This window comes from Canis lupus, chromosome 6 (genome assembly GCF_048164855.1).
Source record: "Canis lupus baileyi chromosome 6, mCanLup2.hap1, whole genome shotgun sequence".
NCBI lineage: Eukaryota > Metazoa > Chordata > Mammalia > Carnivora > Canidae > Canis > Canis lupus.
This window is the reverse complement of record NC_132843.1, coordinates 39421771-39435860: the sequence shown is the minus strand read 5'-3', so window position 1 is coordinate 39435860 and position 14090 is coordinate 39421771. Positions and strand designations below refer to the sequence as shown.

The following is a 14090-nucleotide window of genomic DNA, read 5'->3' as shown; positions in this document are numbered from 1 at the left end:
CTGGAGTCCCGGGATCGGGTCCCACGTCAGGCTCCCGGCATGGAGCCTGCTTCTCCCTCTGCCTGTGTCTCTGCCTCTCTCTCTCTATGTCTATCCTGAATAAATAAATAAATCTTTAAAAAAAAAAAAAAAGACACGGGTAGGAAAAGCAAAGACAGAGTGAGGTCATTAAAGCTCTTTACCTTAAGAAAACAAAGCAAGCAAACAAAACCTGATCAAACATGGAAATGTAGAATGGGGGGAAATGTCTGCTTAAACTTCAGAGCTTGAATAAGGCTTTGAGGTCAATCTAGTAGACTGATTTTCAAAGTGTCCCCTCGACTCTTAGAAGTTCGCAGAAGCAAAGGAAAGGGAAACCCTCCGGATGAAACGAAACAGACTGAATTAGGCAGACTTTGGGTTTTGACAGTCCATAAGTCTCCTGAACTTACTCATTAAGAACACTGGGGTGTTCGTGCAGAATTCTGAGACAGCTGCGCCAGGAGCCGCAGAAACCTGACAGGCCTCGGGTCAGCACGGTTTTGTGGACCAGCTGGGGGGCAGGACACGCGCCACAACCGGAGCCACACAGCCGACCCGCATCGCCCAAGCTGGGAACGCGCACTCGGCTCTGCCTTCAGTGCCTCGTGTCCGACTGAACAACTCCAACTCGTGTCAACATCAACTCCGAAGGCCGCTTTCGGGTCGACCAATTTTGATGCCTATTTTTTCGTTCCTTTTTGATACACAACCAAGAAAAACCCACTTTCTGAAGGGCACGCAAGACCGGGGAGATAGGAGCCCAGCTACAAAGACTCCTGCTTCCAAGCTGCCCGAGGCGGTGAGGGTGCAACATCCACCCCAGGGGAACGCGCGCGACCCCCTCGGGCGGGGAAGCCTGGGTAGGTTGGGCGGCACGCAGCTGTAAGCGGCGCCCCCTCGGTCCCAGCTCCGAGGACGGCCGCCGGCCCCGGGCGCCTCTGCCTACCTCGCGGGGGCTCGGTCCCGCCGTCCCTGAAGCCTTCCCCGCGAGGTGCGCGCCGGGGTCGCAGGGTTGCTCTCCGCACCGTACTCCTCACGGCGTGCCGGCCGCTCCCCGAGCTCCCCGCAGAAGACCGCCGAGCGCGGGCTGTAGGGCAGGAAGCTGCTTACCGCGCAGCCGCCGCGGCCTCCAACCGCCCGCCCGCGGAGGGGAGCAGGGCCGCCCTCGACGATCCCCACGCGGCCAGGCTGCGCAGCGAGAAAGCGAGCCTGGGCGGCGCGGAGTGGCGGCCGCGGAGGTGAGTCGTGTGGACCTCTGGCCGCCCCTCGGCAGCCCCAGCCGTCAGCACAGCTCCACCGCGGCCCGGGTCTCCCCCCTCGCGCTCCCGCGGCGGCGGGAATGGAACGGTCCGGCGGGGGGGATTGTGGGAGGCGCACGCGCGAGGGGCGGAGGGCATGTGGGGGGGCGGCGGCGGCGGCGGCGGCTGTGGCGGCGGTTGGTGGCCGTGGGGGCGGGGAAGGGGGGGAGGAAAGAAGAGGCGGTGGAGGAGGAGGAGGCCGGGGCTCGCGCCGCCGAAGGTATGCGTGAGGGCCCGCGCCCGGCTGTCCTGACAGGGGCCGCGGGGGAACTGGGGGCCGTGCGGGCGGGCGGGCCAGGCGGCCGAAGGCGGGGGCCGGGGCAGAGCGAGCGGCGAGCCGGGAGACTGTCCGGCGTGTGCGGGCGGGCGGGCGCGCGCCGCCGCCCGAGTCGGGGGCGGGGGGGGCCGCGGGGGGGGCGCGGGGAGGGCCTGGTGGGAGGTGGGGGGGCACGAGGCGCCCTTCGCTCGCGCCCGCCCTCCCTCCCGAGCAGCAGCCGCCGCCGCCGCCGCTCTGCCGCCGCCGCTCCCGCCGCCATTTTGGGTTCGCTTTGCGGAGGGGGAGACGATCCCCGTCTTGGTTGCGGGACCGCCTCCCCTCGGTGGCCCTTGCTCGGCCGCATGCCGTTCTCTTCTCCTCGCTCGCCTTTCCGCCGGTCCGTGCACCCGCGGGCCGCCTTCTGACAGGCGGCAGGGATCGGCCGCCGACCCGGGGACGCGGAGGAGCCTGCTGGCGGCCGCCCCCCTTCCCCACTTCCCTGCACTCTCCTCTCGTTCGGCCGCGGCCTCTGACACGGTGAGCATAACCGCCCGCCAAGGCTTCGGGCCTAAGTGCTCCGGGAGCCGGGCGAGCCTCAGCGGCCCGGGAGCCACTGTCAGCTCCCGGACCTGGACCTCTCCGGGGAGCGGCGGCGGGGTGGGGGAGGGGAGGAGGCGAGGGGATCCTGCGCGGACCGGGAAGTCCCTCCCGGCGAGGGGGAAGGGGTGCCCCTGGTGGGCGGGCTCCCGACCCGGGGAGGGGGCGGGAAAGTCGGGAGCGGAGGCGGAGTCGCCCCGGCCCCTGACAGGTCGGCTGGCGCGTCGCGGAGGCGCGGCGGGAGCATCCCCCCCCATCCCACGGCCGCGCAGAGTGGCCCAGGAGGTGGGCTTGGGGTGGGGGTGCTTGACCCGGCACTCTCGGCCCGCGTCGCTGGTGGAAGTTTAACGAATGTTCCTGGTGAGTTTGGACCAGGAGAGCCGTGCTTCTGGTCTGGGAGACAGATGGTGTACTGGTGTGCCGCGGTCGTGTTTGTGTGCACGCGCGGCAGGAAAGTGTTCCGGAGAGTTGGCGCCTGTCCGTGCGAGTGTGCTGGAGTTCCCTCACACGGCACCGCGTTTTTAAAATGAAATCCGGGATGTTCCCTTCCGGAGGTTGTGTGCGTCGTGGAGCTCGGGGCGCAGTGCTTCTGGTCGGGGACGAGTAGTCATGGCGGTGGTGTGCACCGTGTGGCCTCGGCGTGGGGTCGAGCGCGGCCAGCCCTGGTCCCCTGAACAGTTGGTGCCCGGGACGGGGGAGGGGGGGCCGCGGTGTGGACGCCCACCGGGGGAGAAGCCTGTGTGCTTCCGTGGGGTCCTGCATCTCGGTGCGAAGATGGTAGAATGGATGTTTTTTCCAGCTCATAAGAGGCGCAGATTGAGGCATAGATGATTTTTCCAAGGTCACGCTTAAACTTGGTGACAAAGTTGGGGCTGGACCTCCAGTGCTGAGACTACTGGTCCAGGGGTGTGTTCCCCGCAGGCCTCTGGAGGTCCTGTCACCGTCTGAGTCCCCGGTAAGGTAGGGCCACGTGCGACTGGCCGCACGGGATGTGCCAGAGGCTGCGCGTGTCTACACCCATGCCGGGATCCAGGGTGGCCGCTAGGAAACCGGCATCCACGACCACATCATTTCTTGTGTATTAAGGCATCAGCATGACTGATACTTTGCTTCTATACTTGAGGGAGGGAAGTCTTTTAGAGCTTGAACTCGTCCTGGAGCAGCTGTATGGGGCTGGCTGCTCGCTTTATGGGACGGAGGATCTTACTCATTCAGCAGACGTTTATTGAATAATTACTCAGTAAGTGGTCCCTGCCTTAGGCTGAGAATAATCAAGGTGACCCTGTTGAAACAACCTGGGTACATATGAGGGGATTTGGCCTTTGACAGTGGTAGCTGTTAAGTCCAGCAAGGAGGACAAATCAGTGTGGAATTGAAACTAAAACTTTCTAAAAAGTCTGTTCAGTTTGGAGGAAATTTACATATCCTAGACATTTTACCATGAAAGGATACAAGTCTATTTAGCAGTCTAAAACCTTGCATGGCAAGGGGCTCCTGGGTGGCTCAGTTGGTTAGTGTCTGCCCGCTGCTCAGGTCATGATCCCAGGGTCCTGGGATGGAGCCCCGCATTCAGTTCCCTGCTTAGCACAGAGTCTGCTTTTCCCTCTGCCTCTGCTTGTGTGCTCACTCCCTCTTTCTCTCCCAAATCTTTTTAAAAAATAAGAGCGTGGCAATTTTGTGATACAGTATAACCTCTTTTCCTTTTTTTTTTTTTTTTTTTTTTTTTTTGCGTTTGTGAGTAAACTTTTTTGGATCTGGGAATTGTTGCTATACGTTGCTGTGAAGATTGGAACTTTTTGGCTGGGCTAAAGGAGTTCTTTAAAGACTAATTTTGCAGTAAGGATTCTGTCAGTGAATAATAGGGAAAAATACTTGACGTAGGATACATTAACTGTATATCTCTGGAAAATAATATGTTTTTGATATGCTAGATTAGTAGTTCTTAAAGGTTTTTTGAATCAGTTATCCTGAGAATCTGTTAAGTGAGCTTAAGCACAATCACACAAATTATGCATACAATTTCAGGAACTTAAATTGTGATGAAGTATAACCTTTTTATATTTAGATCTCATTTGAAAGCCATTTAAAATGCATAGAGCTTTGTTTGGGATGAAGATGATAGGAGTTTAAGGTGAAAGATTTTGTGAATTTTTAGTATGCTGAAAGTAAGGAGAACTTTAAGGTCATGCATTTTATTCTTCACAAACACCTTTTTGCAGTGTTAGTGCATGATTCTGAATTAGGTGGTAAGAAAATATACTGCACAAATATTTATAGTTTTATTCTTTTTCCTTTTTATTCTTAAACTCTTCTCTTTCCAGTTTTGCTTTGGGACTGAAGCTTCTGAAACTCATTTACTGGAGTTTATATTACAACAAATATTATTGACTGAATTCTATACAGGAGACACAAAGATGGGTAATATATGATCTCTGTTCTTGAAGAGATTTTTAATCCAGTTGAAGCTAAGGATTCTGTGATGGTGGAGGCTTTCAAAAGGGGAAGGAGGAGGGAAGAATATTCCTTGAAGCTGAGGTTTCATGACTTAATTGCAGAGTTTTTGCCAATAACTAATTCTTAGGAAGCTATAAAGTCTTCCCACTCTCTGTGCAACTTTGTAGCTATAAGATGTGATTTGGTATCATCTGGTGTTTTTGAAAAGGAGGCATACTTCCCTTGTATTGCTTATCTTGTATTCAGTATATTTCTGTAGTGAATTTGTAATAAAGGTCTTAATGTCATTTTGGGGTGTATATCCATTCAGGAAACATTTCTGAGGTAAAATGCAGTGACCATTTGACAGACTACCCATGAATCTACTACTGGAAATTTAAAATAACTGGATTTTTAAAAGAACGGAATTCAGAAAGGTGTTTTGATAGCACAGATTACAGGATTCGGTAAGATAATGGAAAGATCTGAAGAAAAATGGGCTGATTGTCTCTTCTCTTGGTTGCCATGGCCTGTGTATAGGGACGTCATGTAAATTTGTGTAAAGTTTAATATTTTCTGATTTTTTAACTTGGGTAGTAAATTTGTGGGTTTTTAAAATAACACATATACACGTGTGTAGTGTATATCTGTGCATATAGTTACATATTTATATAGTCTTGGATGTTTGAGATACTTCATAACTTTAAAAACAATCACAAGAAATTATTCAGGATCTTTAAGGATCAGAAGCAATTTTCATGTCATATTCTTGAGTAGTGTTTTAAAATATGAAGCATAACTTCCCTATGTCTTGATAGGCATTATGTCTTTATGGCCTTAGTAGTACCACTTGAGATTTTATCCTAAGTCTTCTTCCAGGACCTACAAATAAAGAAGTGGCAACATTCCGTCCTGCCAAAATGATCTACTTGTCCACTGTGGAGAAGTTTTACCGCATGTGTAGGTGATGCATCTCTAGTTAAACATTGCTGTTTGAGTTATGTTTGTTGGTCTGAGCCCATTGATGACTGCTGTGAAGTCTACTTGTGTCAGCCTTTTTAGAGGCATGTGATGTCCTAAACCTGGTTGCCATAAAAGAGGGAAATTAGTTTTTGTTTTGAGTTATTTTGTTGTTTTAAATTTTTTTCTTTAAATTGTAATTTTTTTTGTTTATATTCTTTTGTATGCAGAGGTTAGCTTTTCATACTTATGATTTGTCTCCTTAGTTAACAGTAACTCAATTTTACATTTCATGTTTTAGAAATCAGTGTTTTAGTGACTGCCTCATTGGGGGTTGTTAATGGCAGTGTGATGTTGACACAACATAATAAATTATGGATTTAAGTGATAACAGAAATTTAATACCCTTGTTATTTCAAGAGTTGTATTGTCTTCATGTATATTTGAAGAATCTATAAAATCTTATTTTTGCATTACTTGGTTTTGCCTTTCATAGTTTTTAGTCATTTGGTCTTAGACCTAAGGAAGTTGATGACAGAATTGTATACTTTTTCCATTTTATTTTGTTCCTTTTTTAAGTGTGGAAAATTTAAAACCTACAGATATGAAGAGAATAGTGCAGTGAGTTCTTGTATACTCAACATCCAGCATCAGCAGTTACCAGCACCCAGCTATCACACTGTATCCCTATCTACTGGCCTCTCTGTCTTCTCCTCTGCTTTGGTTATTTTGAAACAAATCTTACAGATATTATATCATTTTATTCATAAATATGTCAGGGTGTGCATTCTTTTTACTCTTTAATGGGGAATTATTTCTCCATAGCTAAGTTTTATATAATTTTTAAAACAAAAGTATCTGATGATAAGTGGAATTAAACCATTTCTGATCTATTTTACCTGTCCATAGGGGTTCCCTCTGCAAACTATAAGAAATGAATGGAGTAGAATTAGCCTCACTGCTTTTTAGATGTTTGCATCGAAAAATGCAAACAGATCCTTCGTTTGCCAGAAAAGCTTATCAGCATTTTTCTAATGTACAAGTAAGAAATAATGTATCTCTTATAGTCTTTTTTTTTTTTTTTTTTTTTAAGTGCTATTGACAAGATGGTAAAAACATTTTCGAGTTCTTGTTCTTGGTTTTCTAACAGGATCTAGTTACCAAAGAAATAAGATAATCCTGCTGATATTGAACAGGAGTTGAATTTGGTCTAAAATCAGCTTGAACAGTATGAAATAACATTGTTTTGAAATTTTTTTTAAAGATTTTATTTATTTATTCATGAGAAACACACACACACACACACAGAGGCAGAGACAGGCAGAGGGAGAAGCAGGCTCCATGCAGGGAGCCCGATGTGGGACTCGATCTGGGGTCTCCAGGATTATGCCCTGGGCTGACGGCGGTGCTAAACTGCTGAGCCACTGAGGCTGCCCTGTTTTGAATTTTGAAATTCTAATTGTGGACATTTGAGAGTCCGTTCCATTGCTTCTGTTGTTAAATACAAACTATGATACAGAGCAGGGTAATCATGATGAGTACAGAAATTAGCTGTAGAAAAAGAAAGTATTCCTGTTATTATAAAGGTAAATCAGAATGTAGAGATTTGAAATAATTGTTAGTAAAGTAGAATTTAGCCTTCTATAAAAAGGCTGACAGTTATAATTATGAGTGAATTCTATCAACTAGCAAAACTTTGGTTAATTTATCTTTTGTTGTATCTTATGTTATAGTCCCATAGATCATGAATCTTTGACTTAATCTTGTTTTATATTTCTCATACTTGATCCTTAATCATTCTTCTTATTCTCTTTATGTCCTAAGACCACAGGTGGACAGTGCCAGATTAGAAAGTAGCTATATTGTTGGCTTCTTAATATAAATGACATTATTTAGAATATGGAGGAGATAGTCCTTATGATATGTTTTTTTTTTTGTTTTTTTGTTTTTTTTTTATTTATTATTGATAGTCACACAGAGGGAGAGAGAGAGAGGCAGAGACACAGGCAGAGGGAGAAGCAGGCTCCATGCACCGGGAGCCTGACGTGGGATTCGATCCTGGGTCTCCAGGATCGCGCCCTGGGCCAAAGGCAGGCGCCAAACTGCTGCGCCACCCAGGGATCCCTGATATGTTTTTTTAAATTCAGCACTGCTGAAAATGGCAGCACCAGAATTTAAATATTTACTAATATAAAAAGCCTTTTAGGGCTGAATGGAGAGAATTTAAAAGATTGTCTTTGAAAGAAGAACCTGCTAACTCTGACGTTTGAGAAAATGGAGGAGTGAATCAATCATGTATAATTAGTTATTATACATAATAATTATGTATATTAATGAAAATATGTACAGTATAAAGGCCTTCAAAGAAGATTGGAGGATACAAATCTCAGGTATAGATTTCATCAAGCTAAGTGATAACAACACATTGGGAAGTTTAAATTTAGATGCAGAAGCATATGAAATAAAAAAGGGTAATCACCTTGAAACTAAAAGGAGAGATATAACTTAATATTGTGTGTGTGTATAATATATGAATGTAGATAAAGTTTAATTCTGTTTAACAAGTATTCTTTCTGTGGCACCTGGGTGGCTTAGTGGCTTGAGCATCAGACTCTTGATCTCAGCTTAGATCTTGATCTCTAGATTATGAGTTCAGGCCCCAAGTTGGGCTCCACGCTGGGCCTGGAGCCTACTTTAAAAAACAAATAAAAACAAGTATTCTTTATGTTCATCTCTCATTCACCCAATTAACATTTTTCTAATGGTTATCTCATTTCCATTTCTGTGCTTATATTGGGAGAAGTTTTTTTTTTCCTTGCCTCAGAAAGTAGTGCATCTAGTAAGAGGAACATCACATTAACAACTACAATATACAGTGTAATACATTTCTCCTAGGTAGAGAAGGGGGAAATTTATTAAATCTGTGGATAGAAAGGAAAGGTTAAGGATAGCTTTCTGCAAGGGAGAAGAACCAAGTCTTAAAGGATAAATACGAGTTACTCAGTAAGGTTTAGAGGGGCCATCTAGGTAGGGAAGGATCACTTACAAAGGTGTGAAAATGAAAATAACAGCAGAATGAGTTCAAGGGACTGTAATTTGGATTTGTACTTTCCAACTGTTTTCTTGTGTCTTCAGTACTATGTAAAGTTGGGTTTTGTACTTAGAAATCAACAGAATAAAGGTGGAACTGTGTTCCATATACTCTGCTTAGACAAAATAGTACTATGCTGTTATTACTATAGGTAATTTCTAACAGATTAAAATCAAGAAAATAATTGTTTATGTTTTAGTTACTCAGAAAACTTTTACTAGAGTATATTCCACACGTTCAAAATGTTAGTTAATGGGGTATTGATTATTGTAATATGCATCTAGCCAAATAAAAGCATTGTGTAATTGTTCTTCTTAGTAATGAACAAATCTCCCAGCCTTCATATTGGTATATATTCCCTCAATTTGTTGAAAATCCTAAATAGTGATTAAGATGATGGACTCAGAAATCATATTGACTAGGCTCAGATCCCAGTTTTGCTACTTACTGTGTGACCTTTAGCAAAATACTTACGGTCTTTGGTTTTCTTGACTGTAAAATGATGATAATACAGGGCTGTTAAAAGGTTGAACTAGATAATATGTATAATGTGCTTAGCATAATTTATGTCCTGTATCAAGTACATAATACAGATTTGCTATTATTATTAATTTCTCTTATTTCCTAAAAAAAAAAAAAAGAATTTTTGAGCAAAGCAGATGACCTCCCTTATAGGAGGTAAGAATATGCAAAATCCATTTTTGAAAGTATGTATAAACAACTTTGTTACATGTATATGTATTTTTTTCTAATTCTCAACTTATGTTACTTTCCTCACATACAAATTCCATTTTTATGTTTTCTCACTTAACTCTAGAATAGGCTTTTTTTTTTTTTTCTTTTTAAGGATTTTATGTTTGAGTAATTTCTATGTACACCCAACGTGGGACTCAAATTTACAGCTGAGATCAAGAGTCACATGCTCTACCAACTGAGCCAGGTACCCCGAGATTAGGCTTCTTACTAAATCAGAGATTTGTCTTCAAGTGAACAAGAAACTATCTTTCAGAGAGAGAGAAAGAGAGAGAGAGAGAGAGAGAGACACTGACTGTGATCAGTGGGAGGGACAGAGGGAGAGGGAGAAGCTTGCTCCTCACTGAGTAGGGAGCCTGATGCAAGGCTCAATTCCAGGACCTCGAGATCATGACCTGCGCTGAAGGCAGATGCTTAACTGACTGAGCCACCCAGGTGCCCCAGGACAGTTCTCTCTTTATTTTTATGTTTTAAAGATTTTTTTTTATTTATTCATGAGAGGCACAGAGAGAGGACCAGAGAAACAGGCAAAGGGAGAAGCAAGCTCCTCACAGGGAGCCTGACATGGGACTTGACCCCAGGACCCAGGGATCATGCCCTGAGCTGAAGGCAGGCATTCAGCCGCATTCAACCGCTGAGCCACCCAGGCATCCCATCTCTTTTTAAATCTGATCAGCATTTCCTTTGATTTTTTAGGAGCCCAGTGTATTCTTTCAAAGCAGAACCCATTGCTTTCCCTAAACCACTTCAGTTTATTGAGTGTTTATTATGTACTGGCTTTAGGATACAGTGATGAATGAACAAAATAAGGTCCTTGGGCATTTTCATGTAACTCTCCCAGAACAAGATCTTTTAGTACTGCTGTAATGTGCTGCTTCTATCATATTACATGTGGTTTGAGAAACATATTGTAGAGGTTTCTGTAAAAATGTCTTGAGATATGATGATTTTATGCCAGAGGAAGTCAGTTCTAGGACAAAAATCTTTTCCTCTTGAGGTTCTTTAGTGTATGCCTGTGATTTATCCAGGCAGTTCATTGGACAGTTAGTCTTTTGCGATATCAGTAGATTAAGTCCTCGTTCAGAGTCAGATAAAAACTAAAACCAGCATTCTGTCTCTTGTGCCTTCTAACAGAAGGAATATATATATAGTCTTTCATTCAGTAAATATTAATTGTATGCGTACATTATACCAGGTGCTGTTCTAAGCCCAGGGAATACAGCAGTGAATAAAGCAGTCAAAAATCATTGCTTTCAGGAGCACCTGGCTGGCTCAGTTGGTAGAGTATGCAATTCCTGATCTCTGAGTCTTGCGTTTGAGCCCCATGTTGCATATAGAGATTACTTTATTTTTTTTTTTAAAGATTTTGCTTATTTTTGTTTTTTTTAATTTTTTATTTATTTATTTATTTATGATAGTCACACAGAGAGAGGGAGAGAGGCAGAGACACAGGCAGAGGGAGATGCAGGCTCCATGCACCGGGAGCCCAACGTGGGATTCAATCCCGGGTCTCCAGGATCGTGCCCTGGGCCAAAGGCAGGCGCCAAACCGCTGCGCCACCCAGGGATCCCTAGAGATTACTTTAAAAAATCATTGGTGCTCACTTTCTAGTAAGATAGATATTAAATAAATGGATATGATATTATAGCATTTCCACAATAGGTAGTGTAAAGGAAATGTAAACAAAGTAAAAGGAAGTTCAGTGTTTAAGGTAGTCCTTTGAGGTAGTGGTACTTGAATAGAGACCTGAATGATATGAAGCATCCCATGGAGCTGTCTGGGTTATGAGCATAAGCCCTGAGGCAGTGGTATGTTTGCTGTGTTTAAGAAATAAGAAAGGACTAGAATGGAGTCAACAAGGTAGGGATGAATGATAGGAAACAGGTAGAAGATGGAGCCTGGGGCTATATAACTTAGGGACTTATAAGACTTGACTAAGTGTCTGGAGTTTATTCTAGATTTGATAGGAATCTTGGGAGGTTTTGAGCAGGGAAGTGACTTGATCTAACATATACACTTTGAAAGGCAAGAGTGATGCAACCAGAACAACCAGTTAGGCCATTGTGATATTTGAGGCAACAGATGATTGTGAGTTGAACTTCGGGTGTTATCAGGGAGATGGATTTGGGATATATATATATATTTTTGTTTGGGATATATTTTTAAAGGTGGGTAGATGATAACGTGGATTGGCTGTGGGGTCTGAGTAAAAAAGTAGTCAAGATTGACTACAATCATGACTGTTGAATTGAGCATCATTTACCTGGATTTTGAACACTGGATGGGGCAGGTTGCAGGAGTGCAGAAATTACGAATTTGGTTTGGATGTACTACTGACTTTGAATTTTCTGTTACATGTTTCTGGTTGAGATACTGAGTGGGCAGTTTAATATATAATATCTCAGGATTGGAGCAAATATAAATTTAGTAGTTGATCAGGGTACAGCTGCTATTCAGAGCCATAGGACTTGATGAGATTACCTGGAGAGTGGGTGTAGATAGAGAAGAGGTGAAGTTCTTGGAAGGAATTGTGGGGTATTGACATTTAGAGGCATTTAATCAGTAATGCCAGAGCTGAAAGAATCGTTTGCTCATTTTAGGAATAATACTTTCTTGAGAAATGCTACCAAATACTGATTAGTAAACATAGAGACAAAAATAAAATGGTTGCTGAACAGATTTATTTTTTTATCTGTTAAATAACTTTTTGATGGTGCTGCAGAGATCAGAACACTCATATGAAACTAAAAATCAGAGTCCCTATTTTTACTAGAGTACACTGAAAAGATGGCCAGAATGGTTGTTACTTTCCTAGGTAATCATTGTGGAAGGCAACATAAAGTAAAATAAATATAAACTTATAAAACAATGAAGTTTTGGGGTACCTAGCTGGCTCAGTTGGAGGAGCATGCAGCTTTTTTTTTTTTTTTTTTTAAGATTTTATTTATTTATTCATGAGAGACACAGAGAGAGAGAGGCAGAGACACAGGCAGAGGGAGACGCAGGCTCCATGCAGGGAGCCCGATGTGGGACTCAATCCGGGTCTCCAGGATCACACCCTGGGCTGCAGATGACGCCAAACTGCTGCCCCCAACATGCAGCTTTTGATCTCAGGGTGATGCGTTTGAGCCCCATGTTGGGTGTAGAGATTACTTAAACTTTAAAAAAAAATAATAAAATAATAAAGTATCACAAGACAGGAAGCTTCTTACCCATTCACGTGATAACCATTTCTGGCTTTGAAAATTTAGGGAGTGAGATCCAGCTGCCTCCTGTTTTCTTCTTTGGTCTCTCACGAGGCATTGTTAAACCTACCTTTAAAGAAGCTGGTTTTTCATGTGTGGACTTACTGAGTCAACATATCTCATATCTGAGAATACATGTGTAAGATCTGATACTTGAAGGTATTAGGCACTTCATATTATTTAGGTTGACTTACTGTGTATTTTGGGACATCTGGGTTTGGGTAGGGATCTATTTAAATGTATTTGAGATACCAAAAATATAAAGGAATAGAAATTACAGAATCACAGCATATTGCTTATTTTGTGTGGTTGATTTAAAACTTTTAACAGAAGTCCTCTTCACTACTGCATGAAACTAATACTCTCTTGCTTGAGTATATGACTTCACACTTGCCAATCTACCTCTACCATTAGGAAAATGTAGGGCCCATCTGTTGAGTTGGCACTATGCCTAAAAGGCCAGTAGTTTTGGACTTTGTAGTCCAGGAAGAGAAATTAATTCCAGAACATTAAGGGGAGACATTTCTAATAACGTATTCCCCAGGGTTTATCTGACATCTTGTTGCAATTTTATAGAAATCACCAAAGAGTTAAGGTCCATCATGTATGATTTCTTTTTCCCATGTCAAAGAATCATCACTTGTGTACATTAGAGAGCCATTTCTCTTCCAGGTAAATGGTGTCTGTAAGAAATCACTACAAAGATTTCCAGATAGGTTAGAGGTGATCTTCTTAAGAAGAAACTGAGATGTTTAAGACCGTAATATGATTTGGGGTTCAGATAAGCGTCTAAAACTATTTCTAGATGAATCTGTTCCCATAAACATCTGGAAACTGTTCACTGAGGCTTAGAACTTAGATGGTTCAAAATGGCCATCTTCTGGTTTCCTGAGTATCCTTCTGTACTGTACATTTGACGCTGGCCTCAAAAACAGATCATAACTCCGGTGGTGGTGGTGGTGGTGGTAGTACTAGTAGTACTAGCGGTAGCAGCAGTAGTAGTAGTAATGGTAGTAGTAATTATGGGCCCCATTGAGAATATAACGAAATCTTTGTATCCTTTCTCAAAAAGTGCACATATACATGTAAAATTTTTTATAAATTTTAGGAGTTTTTAGGTAATTTTGGTTGTAGGCCAACATTCCTTGTTTCATAGGCCTCTTAATTATGAATGTCATGGAATGACAGTTGCATTCTTTACCTGTTCCTCGACAGAGATTGCTCTTAAAAACAGAAGTTAACTCATATAAGGACAGTGGTGGTTGTGGAGAATAGTATTAGTAAATCTTTGCTGGATTGTCATCCACCTACTTTTCCCTTTCATCATTTTGGTAATAAAGTAAATTCTGGAGGATCATCAGTTAAAGCAGCATACCAGTGTTAGAATGGCAGGCTGAGTATAAGAAAAGCAATTCTTCAAATGGGTAAAATGGCAG

The 14090-nt window shown here is 43.5% G+C and overlaps 2 protein-coding genes across 16 annotated transcripts in view; one reads left to right on the top strand and one right to left on the bottom strand.

Annotated features, from left to right (window-relative positions):
• Positions 1-1299, bottom strand: part of DAP3 (death associated protein 3) — a 34362-nt gene extending 33063 nt beyond the window's left edge. For 6 of the 11 annotated variants that reach the window (XM_072829867.1, XM_072829870.1, XM_072829868.1 and 3 more), the window contains exon 1: positions 968-1107. The gene's annotated coding sequence lies outside the window, so the exon portion shown is untranslated. Of the gene's footprint in view, positions 1-431; positions 716-967 lie in introns of all 11 variants that reach the window. The other 5 variants (XM_072829865.1, XM_072829869.1, XM_072829866.1 and 2 more) reach the window with 4 other exon arrangements.
• A 110-nt stretch (positions 1300-1409) lies between these two features.
• The window catches only part of ASH1L (ASH1 like histone lysine methyltransferase), a 179764-nt gene continuing 167083 nt past the window's right edge, over positions 1410-14090 (top strand). For 2 of the 5 annotated variants that reach the window (XM_072829864.1, XM_072829860.1), the window contains exon 1: positions 1410-1539. The gene's annotated coding sequence lies outside the window, so the exon portion shown is untranslated. Of the gene's footprint in view, positions 1540-1775; positions 2113-14090 lie in introns of those variants that run through there. The other 3 variants (XM_072829862.1, XM_072829863.1, XM_072829861.1) reach the window with 3 other exon arrangements.